At 40.7% G+C, this 16,927-nt stretch overlaps 1 long non-coding RNA gene across 1 annotated transcript in view; it reads left to right on the plus strand.

Moving 5' to 3' along the window:
* The window catches only part of LOC114068265, a 10,909-nt gene extending 3,186 nt beyond the window's left edge, over positions 1-7,723 (plus strand). The window contains exons 2-3 of the long non-coding RNA XR_003573539.1: positions 2,122-2,126; positions 7,576-7,723. This is a non-coding gene — a long non-coding RNA (uncharacterized LOC114068265). The remainder of the gene's footprint in view (positions 1-2,121; positions 2,127-7,575) is intronic.
* The last annotated feature ends 9,204 nt before the right edge of the window (positions 7,724-16,927 follow it).

The raw sequence follows: 16,927 nt of genomic DNA on the forward strand, positions 1-16,927 counted from the left end.
GAATCTGAAAAAGATTCAAGGAATTATGGCTGCTAAAGAGCTTGCTGTCATTGAACAGATCAAGTGAACAGTACAGTACAGTGCTCTAGTGCCCACATAACCAAAAATCTAGGCTAGAAATAGACTGATTTTCCAAAACAGATATTTGCATCCTCCATGACATGATGAATCTCAAAAGCTGTTAGATCCTCTAAGTTATGCAGTACGAGTGATAAGAAAGCTTCTTTCTCCTTGCAGCTTAAAATTCTCTCCCTTCACCATCCTGCTTCCTCACTTCCTTGCTCCTCACTGAAATATTGACATATTCCCCACTTCCTTGCTCCTCACCCTCAGCAACACTTAAGGCCTATAGAGATCCTCAATGTATTTTAAATTGCTGGGTCACTTTGTGAGGTGCAATGTTCTACTCCATCATCTCCTTTTCTAGCTGTGTCAGCCTGGGTCAAAGACCAGGAGCTCCTCAGTGGCAAAAGCTAAGACCTACATTGTGAGATGATATTGATATGCAGATAGTTCTAATAAGAGACCCTGACTCTAACAGACATAAAATGTGAGGATAGCTGTGAGGATAGCTGTGCTAATCAAAGGTCAAGCTATCTCCAAATCCTGTCTCTGACAGTGACTATATGTGCATGGTTACAAAAGACTGTGAGGACAGAGCAAACACGTACCAATACTTCATTAATGTGTTATTTAGTCTCCAGTAGATGGTGGTTTGGACACTCCTAAACCTTGCAGTATCTTTGTATTTGATAGCCCTTACTGGCTTTTTATTTTCAACACATTTAAACTTCTACATCCACAACATCATAATGTTGTGGAGCATGGCAATGAGCATGGTAGTATAATTATGCAACCTGTGAGGTAAAATTTGATTGTCCTTATTTTGAATCAGAATCCTTCAAAGTTTATTTGATGACTTTCTTTTTAGTAGGGAACACTGTACAATCACTGCCCAGTGTAAGTCATAAGCTTTTAAGTTTATAGAAAAACTGCTGCATCCACTTGAGTCACCTCTTTTGGACATGGAAGACTACTAACTTATTTGATTGCTCCTCATTTTAAACCTGGTCTATAACTTCTATCATTATTGCCTTTCTCTGATCTTTGGCAAATGATCTATCTGAATTGAGCAGTTGAGTTTCATATGAGTCATATGGATTGATTTTTGAAGATTCATATCACTTAGTTGCTGAACTGCAAATGCTCTAACATAGCACCACTATAAAAACTGAGATAATATACTCTTTCAAGATATGAAACCAAATTTCTAGCAATCTAATTAGATGCAGTTAATTTAACAGTTCTTCATTTCATAATGTAAGAAAAGTAGCTATGAGTTACTTTTTCACATAATTTTGTAACAAAAATGTAGTGTTTAGTGCACAGAACAGGAGTATTTTATTAGGACATTTATTTAGTGGTAAATATTCAGCTTAACTGTTGCAAATAATGGGTTTGCTGCTACACTGGCACCTGAGACAGAAGACATTTGGATCATGAGAAAATTTTGGTTTAGTGATATTTTTAAATTATCAGAACACAAAAGTTTAACTTCAATATTGAAGAGTTATACTCATTTTTACAGAAAGGAGGTAATCATTTAAAAACATTTAAAAGTGCCTCAGTGATGGGTCATTCAGGGCTCTAATTTCTATGGGTACTCAACCATCAAGTTCACTTGAAGTGAGGTTGTTTTTTTCAAGTAAGCTGAAGGTAACGCCTCTTTCACAGAAAGAGCAAGAAGAGTACTTTACTGTAGCTTGTGCAGTTAAGGAAATTACAGCAGTTCTTAAAAACAGCCTTGAGGTTCATACTGTTACTTTAGCCCATTGAGCAGCTGCGTCTTCAGTCAATTTAATCAGCAAATAGTACATATTTTGGCTTGATCATGACCCAACTCTTTTAATTTTTTAGCTCAATTCTGTTCTTCAAATCAGTGGAAATTAGGCACATCTTGACTGAAATAATTGTTATTACCTGATGGGTCCCATTAGAATAACTCCTGATTTCAGGTAGGATAGGCAAACCAAGGATCTCTTATTTTTCCACACACTTGGAAACCAAGTGCCTCACTGCAGCGAGGCCAGCCTCAGAGGACAGCCAGTCTCACCCCATTAGGCTGGGTTAGATATAGGGTACCTACTGCTTGTGGTCACTGCCTTTTACCCTTCCCTACATTTCTCACTCTCCCAAAAACAACAATGAAAGGGAAACAGAAACTTTATATCTGTCTTGTTTTATGACCCTCATTTGTGATACAAATGCCTATTTTCTACAATCAAAGAATCATCTAAAGAAGATTTAAAAATTTAACATATTTGCCCATTTTCACATTACTGGGTAGCTCAGAGTAATGGGAGTGAACCCATGGGTTCAGACATTGGTGCTGAAGCCATGACATTCTATCATCAGTCTGATGGACCAAAGACCCTAATCTTGATCCCCCATCCCACATGTGGGTCAGAGCCAGGGCCAGTCTTTGATTCAGATTCTCATGTTCCCATTTGGAACCAGAGCTCTGCTGATGTCTGCACGGAGCAGAGAAACAGTCTGCTCTGTGTAGACCAAAACTGCTTTGAGGACTGAACCAAGGTGCACCATGAGTGGTCATGATGAGATTTGCCGCAGAATGGCTCCACTGATGTAGATCACCAAATGAAAATAGACTTGGCCTTTCTGTCTGTGCAGGTACCTTCTCCATACCTGAGCAGTGCTTCTAGCCAGATGCTCTTTGCTTTATCCTCACAAGTCCACCACATATACTCCCCCCAGACACATCTCTGACATGGTTCCCATGGAGTGTTGCGGTTGGGGGTGTAATTTCTGCAAATAGAATAGCTCAGCATTCCTCTACACTGGTTACAAAAGGGTTGAAAACACAACTCCAAATTATAACAAAGTGGAAAATGAGAGGAATGATTCATTTAACACCCAGCAATGAAAACAGTGACTCAGCTGAGAGGAAACAATGGGAGTTTGTCCGCACTGGAACGTACTGTTATTTCTCTTTCAGCTATGGCAGTACTGCCATTTTCTAACCCTATATTCAGGTGATGTTTTTGGCTTATTCTCTGCTGGGAAACTCTTTTATTTTTTACTTCCCCCCCTTCATTTTCGTAGCCTCCAGTTAGCTAATAAAAGAGAGCCACCTACGCCAAGCTGTTTGTTGCCACCCGCTCCCTGTACCGGGAATAGCGGTAATTAGGGGACAGGTGATTAATGTTAATTAGACCTTTCTGACGCAGCAGGTTTCCCGAGGGCTGCAGTTACAAGTGACACACTCAAATAAAAGCCCAGACAGGAGCTACAGATAAAAAATAGAAATCCTTTAACCCTACCTTTTTGGTTTTTCTTTTCCAAGAGCATCCCCATGCTGGGATGGTCCCTCAGGGTTGCAGTGCTGCTCTAATAGATCTCCCCCACGCCAGGGAATTCTGTCCTGGGCTGGGAATCCTGTCCTGGGCTGTAAGTGTACTACTCTCCTCCTTCCCTGACCCCTCCACAATGTTTCCTGGTTTCTGCATTTTCTTTCTTTTACCCTGACAGTCATTTATTGAATAAATAAGATACACTGTTCCTGCATCTGTTTTCATATGCTGGACTGTTGTTAGCACATTTGGAGGGGACACTGTGACCACATTGCAAAACCAATCACCTCTTCCTGTTCACTGAGCATGAGGAAAAATGAGGTTAAACCTTTTTCCAAGGAGCCTGAGATATACCCAGAGAAGCTTCTTACAGCCCAAATTCTTGCACAGGGGAACGAGTTCCTCTAGCTTGTCAGTTTGACTAGATGAGTGAGATTTGTTTTCTCACACAATTAATATCACTCATGCATCACGGGGTCAAACATTCAGAGAATCCAAAACAGACTTTGCTGCTTTTGGCACCTTGTGACCCAACTGGATTATATCAAGAAGACTGGGACAGGAACAGATGATTTTTTTGACTCCATGCAATGGTCCTTGTTTTAGCTACACCACATCAAGAGAAAGCACTCTCCACTTCATTGGTGAGCACTCATTGGTGATATTTCTCATCTGCAATTACTGTTTTTATTCACCTTCCCTTCTGCATGAGAAGATACCCAAGGAACTTTCCTTACCATGGAAAGAGTGGTGGGTGATGTTTTGCCAAGACAGTGTATCCTAGACCTTTAGATCTCTTAAACAAGAGATAAATACTATTTTTCTTTCCCATATGCACTGATTTATTTTGCATAGTAGCATTAACATCTCTGCCTGGAACATATAGCATAAAAGTGTGAATAGTCTATTTCCTCCATGTTTCCTTAACTCCTTGATGAAGGAAACTCGAATGTAGTGAATGAGCTTGACTTTTAATTGAGCATGAGAACAGGGCCTGTTCTCCTAAAGTGAATAAAGCCCTATAGTGATGACGAAAAACAGGATTCTTCAAGCCTCTTGACAGTCCTCTGATCAGGCCAGATTCATGGGTTTGTGGTTTAACCATGCTCACATCTCCTATCACTGCCACAAACATGAGCATCTTGGAAGCACAGCAGGGATCTGCCTAAAGGTTTTATGGGTTTTAGTTTGTGTTGACCTCTTCTGTCAGTGATCAGTCTTCCATGAGAGGAATAGGAGAGGGGAGGAGAGATAGTGTGGTGGGTTGACCTTGGCTGGCCACCAGATGCCCACCAAGCCACTCTATCGCTCTGCCTGGGGAAGAAAATAAGATGAAAAATCATGTGTCAAGATAAAGGCAGTGTAATGGGGGGCTGGGGAGAAGGGGAAGGGAGTGGAAAGCAAAGGCCACATCCAGGAGCAAAGCAAGAGAAAAATGTTTATTCTCTACTTGCCACCAGCAAGTTATGCCTAGCTTCTTCCCAGGAAACAGGGCCTCAGCACACATGGTGATTGATTTGGAAGACAAACACCTTAATAATGAATGCCACCCTCACTCCCTTAGCTGTCACTGCTAAGCATGTTATCAAAGGGTCTGGACTATCCCTTTTGCCAGTTTGGGTCAGCTCTGCTGGCTTTGTACCCTCACAGCCTCTTGCCAACCTCAGGCCTACTGGTGTTTGGGTACAAGGGATGTTGGACAGGCACTCTTGATGCTGTTCCAGCACTGTCCATCAGTAGACAAAACATGTCTCTAGCTACAAATAAAAAGCACAGCACTGTGAGGGCTGCTGTGGGGAAAGCTCACTCCATCCCAACCAGAGTGGGTACAGGCAGCAAAGCACCAAGCTTGCCTCTCTCTGCCCACTAGCCATGGACAGAGCAGTTCAGTTAAACCCCAAGTCCCTACCAGCCCACCATGACAGAGACGCCTAAGAGCCAACTTTTCCAAAGGGGTCTCCAAATCCATGGGTCCCGGACCTTTTGAAACCCATGGGCTCAAAATTGCTCAAGGTGTCCCACCCTGCTTTGTGCCCTGTCCTCTGGAAGGTATGGTGGGCTCTGATTTCTGTAGTTATCCATTATGCCTGTTATGATGGTGCTTCCAGACCTTCCCTTGCTGATGGTTGAGGCTGTTGCTTGTGCTGCCACATTGCAGGAGACAGAGCAAGAAATGCAAATGGCAAAAATGTCCCTTTACACTTTCGTGTTTTGCAGACACTGCACCAAATCTGTCTTCCATTTAGCAAATACCCCTCCTGAGCTTTAAAATGAACCCAGTCAAACCTTGATTGACTGAAACTACTGAGTTTCTTTTGCAAGTCGTTCCCTTCAGGTCATCATAGAAAGATTACTTTAAATTATATTGTTTCCATGAGTTTCAATGCATATATTTTTAAATGAAACAAGAAAGAATGCTATTACAGCTCCCTGACTGCATCATGACTTCACTTTGTTGCTATTTAACTTCATGGAAGAGAGAATATTCTTGGAGCTGCAGATCCCAGTTGAATGTATAATGATCACAAATGCTTTTTCATGTAAGCAGAACATATATCATCTCAATGGATCTCTGTTTTCAACTTGAAAAGAGAAACAGATAGGCTGATCCCAAGCTGTGTTCAAAGAAGGATTTGTGAGCAGGCTGTGGCAAAGACATTAAAGAGACGCTATCATTCTGAGATCTGTCAGCTCATCTTTCACTTATGCGTGGTATCATTTATCACCCAGTTTTCATAAGAAGCTGATATGTATTAATCTGTCCTAAAGCAACATTTCATATTATCTGTCACTTAGTAAACATTGATTTAAAAAAAAATGAAGTTGCATAAGGTCTGTAAAGAGGGGAGAAAAGCAATAATTGGATAAGTGCAATCTGGAAATTGGGCACAGATGTTGATGCACACAAATCCCCAGATTTTCTTTTAATAAATATAAAATACAAAGGAAGACTTTAATAAAAAAAATAATTTTTTTTTCTAACAATATCATGAGGTTATGCAGGGAGTAAATCAGAAGGGCCAAGGCCTGGCTAGAACTTAATCTGGTTACTGCCATAAAGGACAATAAAAATATTGCTATAAATGCATTAACAACCAAAGGAGGACTAAGGAGAATCTCCATCTTTTATTTGATGCAGATGGAAATCTAGTGACAAAAGATAAGTAAAAAGCAGAAGTACTTCATGCCTTCTTTGCTTCAGTGTTTAACAGTAATACCAGTTGTTCTCTGGGTACCCAGGTCCCTGATACAGAAAAGAGGGACAGGGAGCAGAAGAAGTCCCCATAATCCAAGGAAAAATGGGAAGTGACCTGCTACACCACTTAGATGCACACAGGTCTGGTTGGGATCCACCTGGGGCTTCTGAGGGACCTGGTAGAAGTGCTCACAGAGTCACTTTCCATCATTTACCAGCAGTCCTGGATGACCAGGGCCAGGTGTCTGAAGGGTGGCAAATGTGACGCTTGACTACAAGAAGGGTCAAAAGGAGGACTCAAGGAACTACAGGCCTGTCAGTCAGACAGGTGCCTGGAGAAGGTCATGGAGCAGATAATCTCAAGTGCAATAACGCAGCATGTACAGGACAACCAGGGAATTCAGGCCCAGCCAGTGTGGGTTTATGAAAGGCAGGTCCTGCTTGACCAACCTGATCTCCTTCTATGACAGGGAGACCAGCATATTAGATGATGAAAAGGCTGCGGATGTTGTCTACCTGGACTTCAGTAAAGCCTTTGACTTAGTTTCCCACAGCATTCTCCAGAAGAAACTGGCTGCTCATGGCTTGGATGAGAGCACAGTTTGCCGGGTAGAAAACTGGCTGATGGCCCTGAGAGTGGTGAATGGAGCTACATCTAGCTGGCACCAGTCACTAGTGGTTCCCCAGGGCTCAGTACTGGGGCCTGATATACCCTGTTTAATATCTTTAACGATCTGGATAAGGGGACCAAGGACACCTTCAGGCAGTTTGCAGATAACATCAAATTGACCTGCCTGAGGGCAGAAAGGCTCTACAGAGGGATCCAGGCAGGCTGGATTGGTGGAACAAGGCCAACTGTATGAGGCTCAGTCAGGCAAAGCGCCAGGTCCTGCACTTGGGCCATAACAGCCCCAGGGAACAGTTCAGGCCTGGGGAAGAGTGTCTGGAAGCTGTCAGATGGAAAAGAATCTGGGCATGTTGGTCGACAAGCAGCTGAACACAAGCCAGCAGGGTGCCCAGATGGCCAAGAGGGCCAGTGACATCCTGGCTTTTATCAGAAGTAGTGTGGCCAGCAGGACCAGGGCAGTGATTGTCCCCCTGTACTCAGCACTGGTGAGGCCGTGCCTCAAGTCCTGTGTTCACTTTTGGGCCACTCTCTACAAGAAAGACATTGAGGGGCTGGAGTGTGTCCAGAGAAGGGGGCAACAGAGCTGGGGAAGGGTCTAGAGGCCACGTTCTATGAGGAGTGGCTGAGGGAGCTGGGCTTGTTTAGCCTGGAGAAAAGGATGCTCAGGGGAGACCTTATCACTCTCTAAAACTACCTGAAAGGAGGGTGTAACAATGCGGGCAGTGGTCTCTTCTCCCAAGTAACGAGCAACAGGACGAGAGGAAATGGCCTCAAGCTGTGCCAGAGGAGGTTTAAATTATATATTAGGAAATATTTCATCACTGAAAGGGTTATCAAGTGTTGGAACAGGCTTCCCAGGGAAGTGAGGAAGTCACCATACCTGGAGGTGTTCAAAAGATACTTAGATGTGGCACTTGGGGACATGGTTTAGTGGTGGACTTGGCAATGCTGGGTTAATGGCTGGACTCGATCATAAAGGTGTTTTCCAACTTTAATTATCCAATGACTCTAAGAACCGCAGTTATTTCATAGAATGGTGCAGATATTTCTATGGTCATGTTGAACACCTACAAGAGCAAGGAATGTGCTAGAAGTATTTGGGAGGTGGTGGTTGTGGATGAGGCTCCTTTGAAGAGGTCACTGGAAAAAGCTACCACCTGGGCAGGAGCAGAGCAGCACAGACAGAATAACTGCATGGTAAACAATCACTCCTGAAAACTGCTGACACTATTCATTCTTCTGTTTCACTCATGTAATCCTGACTCTGCTGTCCTGTTCCTCATTCATTCTGTCTCTTCGTGTTTGTTTGTTTCCCTTTTTCACTCTTCATGCCTTCCCTATGTCCTGTCTTCCTCCCCTTCGAAAAAGTGCTACTCCTGTTCTTTTGTTCTTTGCTGTTCTCACTCCCATGTTCCCAGATTTCTGCTTTGTCTTCTTCTTATTTTCTCTCTCTGTACTTGGACTCACACAAAAATAATAGAGTTCACAAATAATATAATTATTTATTACCACAAATACTAAAGTCATCGAGTCATGAGGTAACTTATTCTTTTAGTTAAGTATTTTTAATCCCAGGGGAGATACGAATAAAAACAGAGGATGAGCCAAATAGCCATATGGCAGGAATGACAAACTAGCTGTCACAAACAGTGATGAGCATCTGGATACACATATGGATCCATCAGTTATTAAGGGCATTTTGTAGTGCCATAATCTGGAAGATTCATAAAATATCCAAAGAAGTCCCAGATAAACAGCAAGAATATCACTGATGGTCAGTTAAACCTCTATTAGTTAAAGCTTATACTCAACAGAGGAGGAAAACAACAATTAGGACATGACAGAAGTAGATACATTTTCACAGTGACAGGAAGACATCTGCATCACCTTCAGACTGCTTCAGAAATGACAAATCTCACCCCAGGAAGCTGCAGGAAAGTCTGGGCTAAGGAATGCATATGGGCTATGGTGTGAACCTGTCAGCTGCACAATTTACTTCATATTGTATTTCTACTCATATATTGTCCTAACACTGTGATGATACTGCCAGTGGCCCAGAGCCAGTGGTGAGGACTTGGCAAAGATTGGAGGGGGCCATGAGAACAGCCCATGCTGACTGCATGCCCAACCCATAGGAAACAGTGCTGAAGAACATGCCAAAATACTGTCACCACACAGGGTTAGGAAGACTCAGACCAGTATTGTCTGCACCAAATGCCAAAATGCCTTTTCATTGGAACATTTGGCTGAAATGATGCATGTGTTATCATAGAGTGATAATGTGGTTCAAGAGATATTTACTCAGGTGTCAAAACACTCATTAACCTGAGAGCTTTAAAGATCAGGAGAGACAAGGACCCCTGGGAGAGGGTGGAAGGACAACCATCGAGGTTGGTATAATTTCCTTTAATAATCTGGTTTAGGATGTATTTACATTAATGTTATAATTTGAAACAGGTGTACACTTTCGAAATAAATCTTCCAATTATCCCTACTTCAGCTTTGGTTTGCATTGTGGGACACTCCTTGGAGCATGTAAGCTTAATTCATTTCAAAAGAAATTGAATTAAAGGTTGTCATCCAGAAAGTACATCTAATATACCTCAAGCAGTATTTGCTATCTGGGGACAAGCGTAGAGCTACTCATAAGTAAAACGATTGCACACTGTGTAGTGTGGATGCTGTGTCCTCACTAACACCAGCTGTTTCACTCCATTGGCCTGAAGCTCTGACTGCTCTGCACTTGCTAATGTGGACGTAGCCTCATTCACCCTCTGAAATACTGTAGAGGTAGTAAAATCTGCTCTTTTACACTCTGCATGGGAGGCAAGTCCCAGAAGCCTTTCTTTAAGAACACAAAAACATGAAGGTAAAACCCATTTGTAAGCAAAGAAATGTGACAGCTAAACTACTTCAAGGTTAGAAGTTTGGGGACTCCTTTTTGTGCCATTTCAATCTGATCCTGCCTCTGTAATCACAAGTAAAACATCGCTGGGATCTTCTTCTGGCATTCAGGCCAACTGACACAAAACAACAAAAAACTTTTCCCCCTTTCAGGCACAGTGGCCACAAAACAGCTGCTTTTTGGGAATCTCTTGTCCTAACTCCCAAACCCTTCCTAGGAATTGTTTGGGGAGTGCTAGCTGGCTCAGGATGAAAGCACAACAGAAACTGCTCTTACAATTTATTAGTGATCTGGATTTAGATAGTCACTTTACTAGATATTACTTTACTTTCACATTTTTTTAAAAATATAAGGTTTTACTGTACAAGAATAAACACAGTCCAAGAGCACCAGAGATCGAGGTGAACCTAAATCTGTGGAGAATAAGTGCAAGGTCTGGGCATGCAGTACTTCCAGTTTATGATTTTATTGTCAGATGACTGTGTGAGACAAGGCATTCCTCTTAGATGCCCAGCTCTTGGCCACCAATTCCTTAGCTTTCAGTACCAAAAGGAAGATTGCAAGATCCATAGCTGTTGGAAAAGGCCTGAAAGTTTGAGTGTGTCTGAAGGATACTGGAAAGCAGGAAAGAAAGCTTTATTTTTCAAAGTCTTCTGATGTGGAGAAAATTAACTCACCACTTAAAAGTCATTGGTATTAGAAGTTCTTATTTGCAATCAAATGTAAGTGAATGAGTGGAAAAATGTTACTCTTAACATTAATCATTTGAAATTTCAAAGTTGCTTATTTCAAGCTAGAATTTCAAATATTCCTGAAAGCCCTGTGATGTGAAATATTAGTCATTAAGTCAGATCTGGAGGAACTGTCAAATCTCATCTGGGTCTATCTTCAAAGTGAAGATACATGTGCAGTAACATTGGTGTCAGTTCTCACCACTGCTTTATTCCCGCTATGAATCATCCTTCCAGCTGCAGTTGGAAAAGGAAGTATATGTATTTAACCCATCTATGATAACTGCTTTTTGTATTTTGTCCTATTAATCTGAGTCTGAGTAGTTCAGAGATGAATTAAGGGTAACATTACGAGATAGCATAAAACACTCCTGTGATTTATTTCTTGAAAATGGACTTCCTCAGCCAGGAAAGAGTACCATTTCAGAGACCCTAACATAAATCTTACACAGCTTTTCATTAGATTTGAAGGACTGTTCTTGCAGCACCTTTTCAATGCAGCAGAACAGACTCCAGAGCAGGATAACATGATTTTCTGCCCACAGAAATCTTGCCCTCATTAAGTCACTGAGTGCTGGACTCATCTCTCCTATTGCAGCTGATCAAGTAGCAATTAAAGATTTCTTACAAGCCCCAAGCTGCCGCCTGACTGATTTAGCTTCCTGGGAAGAAGGCCATCGTCCTAAAAGGAAAGCACCCATCATCCACGTTGGTGCCCTTGTACTATCCCCTTTCCAGCCCCTTTCACACCCTCCACTTACTCACTGTCACAAATCACAACATAACATTTACTGGAGGATTGTAATCTGAAAACTGATCCCTTTGGCAACTGTCCCTCTTGTGAGTGTAAAATAAATTGCCTCCATTAAGTCAAATATTAAGTTTTAAATGCGAAATATTAAGAAAAAAATTGGAAATTTGCCAGTGCTAATATTTATGTGCTGCATATACAGCTGTGAATTTGTTACCTCTTTTGAACAATGAAATAGCCGCTAACAAAGGTTACCAGATTAGGAAAGGCCTCCCTTTCCCTGACTGATAGCCCTACTTCAATTTGTTGAAGGGCTTTGTTCAAAAGTAGAGAGAATAAGGGATAAAAAGCAGAAATGCAAACAAACTCTGAGATTTATAAAATGTGACATTTTATTACAAGTAATAAAATCAACCTACAAAGCAAATGCAAATGTTAAATTATATAGTTATGGATTTTGTAATCTTGGCAAATATTTTTAACTGTGTCTGTTTTGATTGGGTCTACACGAGTTGTGGCTGATCACATTCTTTAGAGAGAGACGATATTTCTTCTGCTCTGAGCACCGCTTTTCATGTGAGTTATCACACAATCATACTTTCAGCCATTTCCTTTAATGTATTTAGTTACATCTCTCCCAGTACATCAGGGTTATTTTGCTTATTGGTGCATTTTATTGCTGTTAAACTACACATGTTGGTTGCTGTGATTCCTTTTCTTTCAATTCTGCATTTCAATCAGCATTCCACACATGCAACATCAGTCCTTCGGCTTATAAAAAAAATAAATCCCAAGATACATTTGATTTTCACAGTCTGTCAATCTTAGACCCAAAATTTCCTTTTGAACTTCACCACTATTCAAGTAAGTTATGACTCTGTGGGGTGTGACTATAAATACATTTAAAAAAATCTGTAAAACATTTCTCAATTTATAATCTGTAACAGATTCTAAATTCAGAACTTATAACATTAATAGATGCATACCCTAGCCTAATTCCCCATGTCAAAACACATGTAATTCTAATTTACTAGTAGTAAGGTTAAAGTTTAAAAGTTTTATTTTGTGTCAGCCTTGCTTCACTCCTACATTTTAAAAATTATGAACATTGAAAGTGAGATAATATTGAATAGTCAGTGTAGGTCAACTTTTAATGTTATTATTCTGGCACAGTACAAAGTCAGGAGCATGTATTTAAATGTAATAGTGCTGCAGTGATGAGTAGAACAGACAGTTCTTTTATTATCACACTTTAATTTCACAGAGACACCAAAGTTGCCACAAGTAGAAGAATGGGTTAGATTCATCCAGTACCAGAATTTGTCTGTCCTGAAGAACATCAGAGCTCAGCTAGCACACATGGATGCCCAAAGGACTTAAAAGAGCTGGTTTGCTCAAGCAGTGATGGAGGATGCTGATGGTAGATGTGTATTGAGTGCACAGGACAATTTGGGAAGTGAGTTAATATTTTTCCTTTAGATTGTGTTCAGAAACATGGGGTTTTTTTATTTTCTCACATTGGTTTTTTTTAGCCCTTCAGTCTCCTTTACTCTCTCTCTCCCAGTATGATGACTCTTGGTTTGCCTATTGCATTCCTTTTTCCTTTCCTATGACTTAACTGTCTCTTAAACAGTATATCAAATTTTATTATCAGGCTGTTATATCCCATTTCATGCATTACCTTCTGGTATCCTCCTTTATAGTCTTTGAGGTAAAGGTCAGTTTTTATGCCTGCACTAGCATAAGGCCCTGCAGCGAGGAATATTGCAAGTAGCCATGTCCCATATGCCCCATTCCAGGGCTCTGCCAAGGCTCCTGGGTGGGGGCTGGCAATGGACTTACCTTCATATACCATAGGCACAATCTATATTCATATCTCTTGGAAAGCCCAAAATTCATATTCTGGTCATTTAATCACTTGCTTGATGCATTCAGTCACACTTCAGCAAGCTCCTTTTAGTCCTTTTCATCCTGTAAAAACTTTCTTCATTATTTGTATTAGAAATCATAATTTTACTTTTTTTTTTTTTTTTTTTTTTATTCCAGGGTCGATTCATTTATTTACAGAATACATTTCGGATGGTCTCTACGCTTACTCATTTACTAGCTGAAGAGTTGTTGCTAACGCCATCATTTCCTTGATTCAAGTGCTTTTAAAATTTTATTACTTCCTATTTCTTTGATGTCCATATTTCTATCCATTGACCTTATCCCAAGGATCTTTTTACTTGCTAAAAGCACATGTAGAGTTTTCCAGCCTCCTCTTACACTTGCCCTGCTTTCACCTTTTATGGTCTTTTGCCCATATAAAGTACTCAGGACTCAGAGTCCTGTTCCTATAAATGTCTCACAGATTAAAAAACTGACCACTTCATAATGCTCTACCCCTAACAATGTTCCATTAAGGCTCTGTCTTCTGTGCTGACTGGAAGAATTTCACAGAATACCTACCAGTGCATCTCTAGTTATAGGAATTGCAACTCAAATATGTCCTTAGTTTAAGGGCACAAATTGCCCCATCCACTTAAAGAGAACATTGATTCAGCTATAATAGCCATTCACCACTTTTATATATGGATTGTTTACAACCACTCTGTTTATTGTCATTTAGACCTCCAGACTGACACTGTGGAATATTTTCATTCAAATAATGTTTCAATTGGGCTCCTACTGCTGTCTTAAATGGTGCAGAAAATATGTTTTTTGAATTAGAAATCAGTTTATTTACCAAAAATGGGTTTTATTTACCAGGCGTAGTTTAGAATATGTTTCTCTGGACTTACATAATTCATTCCATTAAAATGAATACCCTTTTAAATTATCTTTTAAGCATTGCATGATTTTTAATATATCATTTTTAATCATGAATAGACAAAAGCAATTACTATTCACTTCCTGATTTTCTCCCCATTATAACTACTATTTAGTCTGCATTAAGCCACTCTAAATCCAAGTCCTTCATCAAGCTAAGAAACAATGTCTTTTGTGATGGAAAATCATGATGAAATTCTGAATAACACAGACTTCTTTAGTTTCCTCCACCGGTGGGACATTTAAACAGGGTAAGACCTACACAAACCCTCAGTCACCGAAGCTCAAGAGGCCATGACTGGAGGGGAATCCAGGGGGCAAGATCCAGCCCTACAGGGAGATTCCTTAATTCAGGAACTTGATAATCCTTGTGGGTCCCTTCCAACTTGGCGTATTCTGTGATCCCATGATTCTAGGGTGAGTTCCCACTCTTCTTTTGTGATCAGTGGAGAAGCACACATGCATGAGTCGTCACATTCTAACACAGACATCTAAATGTCACACATTTCATCCTACTGCCTTTCTCTCTACTGCCTAGAGGTAGTCTTTTCATCCACTCAGCTGGAGAATCCCATCCATCCCACTCTTTCTGAAGAAATTTTGAACCAAGGAGTTCTGAATCAACAGCTGCCCTGTCTTGCGTGGAGAAAGGCAGTCACTGCCTGCATTTTGTGTGAGAAACAGATTTTGTTTGGGTACATTTTGACATCCCAGAAACTACGTCTTATCTCTAACGCAGTGTTTGCAAGTCATCCTGTCCCAGGGATGGACACGGTTGTTCAGACCTCACACCCTAGAGTCTTGGGCATGCTTCAGAAGCACTGTGCTACTGCAGCTGGAAGAGTCAGGAGCCAGCAGAAATGGCCAAAATGTGCCATATTTTCCATGTTGTGCTGAAAAAGCCCGGCCAGTACTGTGTCCATCTTCTAGAGAAATTATTCTTTTTGGAGTATGTTAACTAGGTTGATTTCATTAGGTTCATGGAGGTGGAAGCTCTTTGGTACGAGTAAGATACTGGAACTATTTTGTCCCTCACATCTACACGTGTTCTGAGATGTATTCAGATGCAGTTTATGGTAAGATTAAGATTTCATTACCTCTCTCACTAAAATGAACTCCCAGTACACTTTGATGTTATGCTAGCCAGTGAACTGTTACTAAAACTGAGAAATTCTTCATAAACTTTCTGGTTTTCCCTTTCTGAGAACCATCCCCCTTTCCTAACAAAACCAGGACAGTCAAAGGCCTCAAAAAATAATAAATGCTTTTACTCCAGGTTTTTAATGCAGATGTCTAATCTGGTGACAAACTGGAAGAGTGTGCTTAAATTGACTTCCTTCTCCCACTACTCCCTCCCCTTCAGTTTTTCCAAGCCAAAGTAGTATTCAGCTATTCATCTTGTTATTTTGAGGGAAGAAAAATTTATGTGAAAATTTATGTCTATCTGGCCACAGTTTTTTAATGTTTCAGTATAGATGGATTTCTTAGAAGAGGGACCAGAGCACAAAGCAGCTCAGCAAGCATCAGTGCCACAGTGAGCTAACTGGGGCTAAAAATGAGTAGTGCTGCTTTTCCTGGAATATTCGCTTTGGTGACTCTGGTTCAACAGGTAGGTCAGGAACCGGGATCATTCAAGAACAGGTCATTAAAATTACACTGGTGGGATTTCCAGGTAAGGATAAACTATGGAGACTGAGCCTCTTATTTTTCAAGGGGCAGTAGTGGAGCATTTGTTTGACTGCCCTTACAGGACCAATCCCAGTGTAGGCATAACCACTATTGGTAATTACATGATACTGTTTTTTCCTAGGCACCTTATCTTTTTAGTACAGATTTAATAGGTCTTTATGGCCATATTTCGCTCTCCTTTCTTATATTTTGTCTCCATATTTTGCCTCCTGCAGGGTATTGAAACTACACACTGGAGGCAGAATTATTCATTTCTTCCCATGATACCTAGTGATTTTAGATCTGTTAATAAATTGTATTTTTTTTACAAAGATGAATCTGAGACACAACTATTGGAGTTTAAAAGAAAACGCATTAATATTGAGTACCCCATTAGAGATACTTTGGACTTTGTTCTTTCAGAGCATTATATAGCAAATTCTAACACAAGAAGCAAATCTGAGTATTCAGTGCTTTGATAGACCTGATCTCAGCATCTCATATCACGTATCCCACAAAATTAGGAATATTTTTGGCCATATATGAAAAGCTCACCATACGCCTTGACTGCCCTTGCACAGGAGCACAGTGGCAGAGGCAATGATTGTAGCTGATCCTCCACAGCATCATTTAACCACCCTTTTTCTTCCAACAGGCTCCTACAACTCCTCCCACTATCTTGAGTAAACGGTGCTGAGATCTTACAAGGATCTGTATTCTCTACTGCTTGTCCGATATTTATCCCTTAAGAAGTTTAATTCTGTGCTTTGACTTAGGAGGAGATATTTGGCCAAAATAATAAGGGATCATATAACTGAAGATCTGAAAACAGCATGCCCAAGAAAGATGAAATCACTCTGCACTGA

Source organism: Empidonax traillii, unplaced genomic scaffold (assembly GCF_003031625.1).
Source record: "Empidonax traillii isolate 1590-97213 ecotype Southwest subspecies unplaced genomic scaffold, ASM303162v1 scaffold1024:size258002, whole genome shotgun sequence".
NCBI classification, from domain to species: Eukaryota; Metazoa; Chordata; class Aves; order Passeriformes; family Tyrannidae; genus Empidonax; species Empidonax traillii.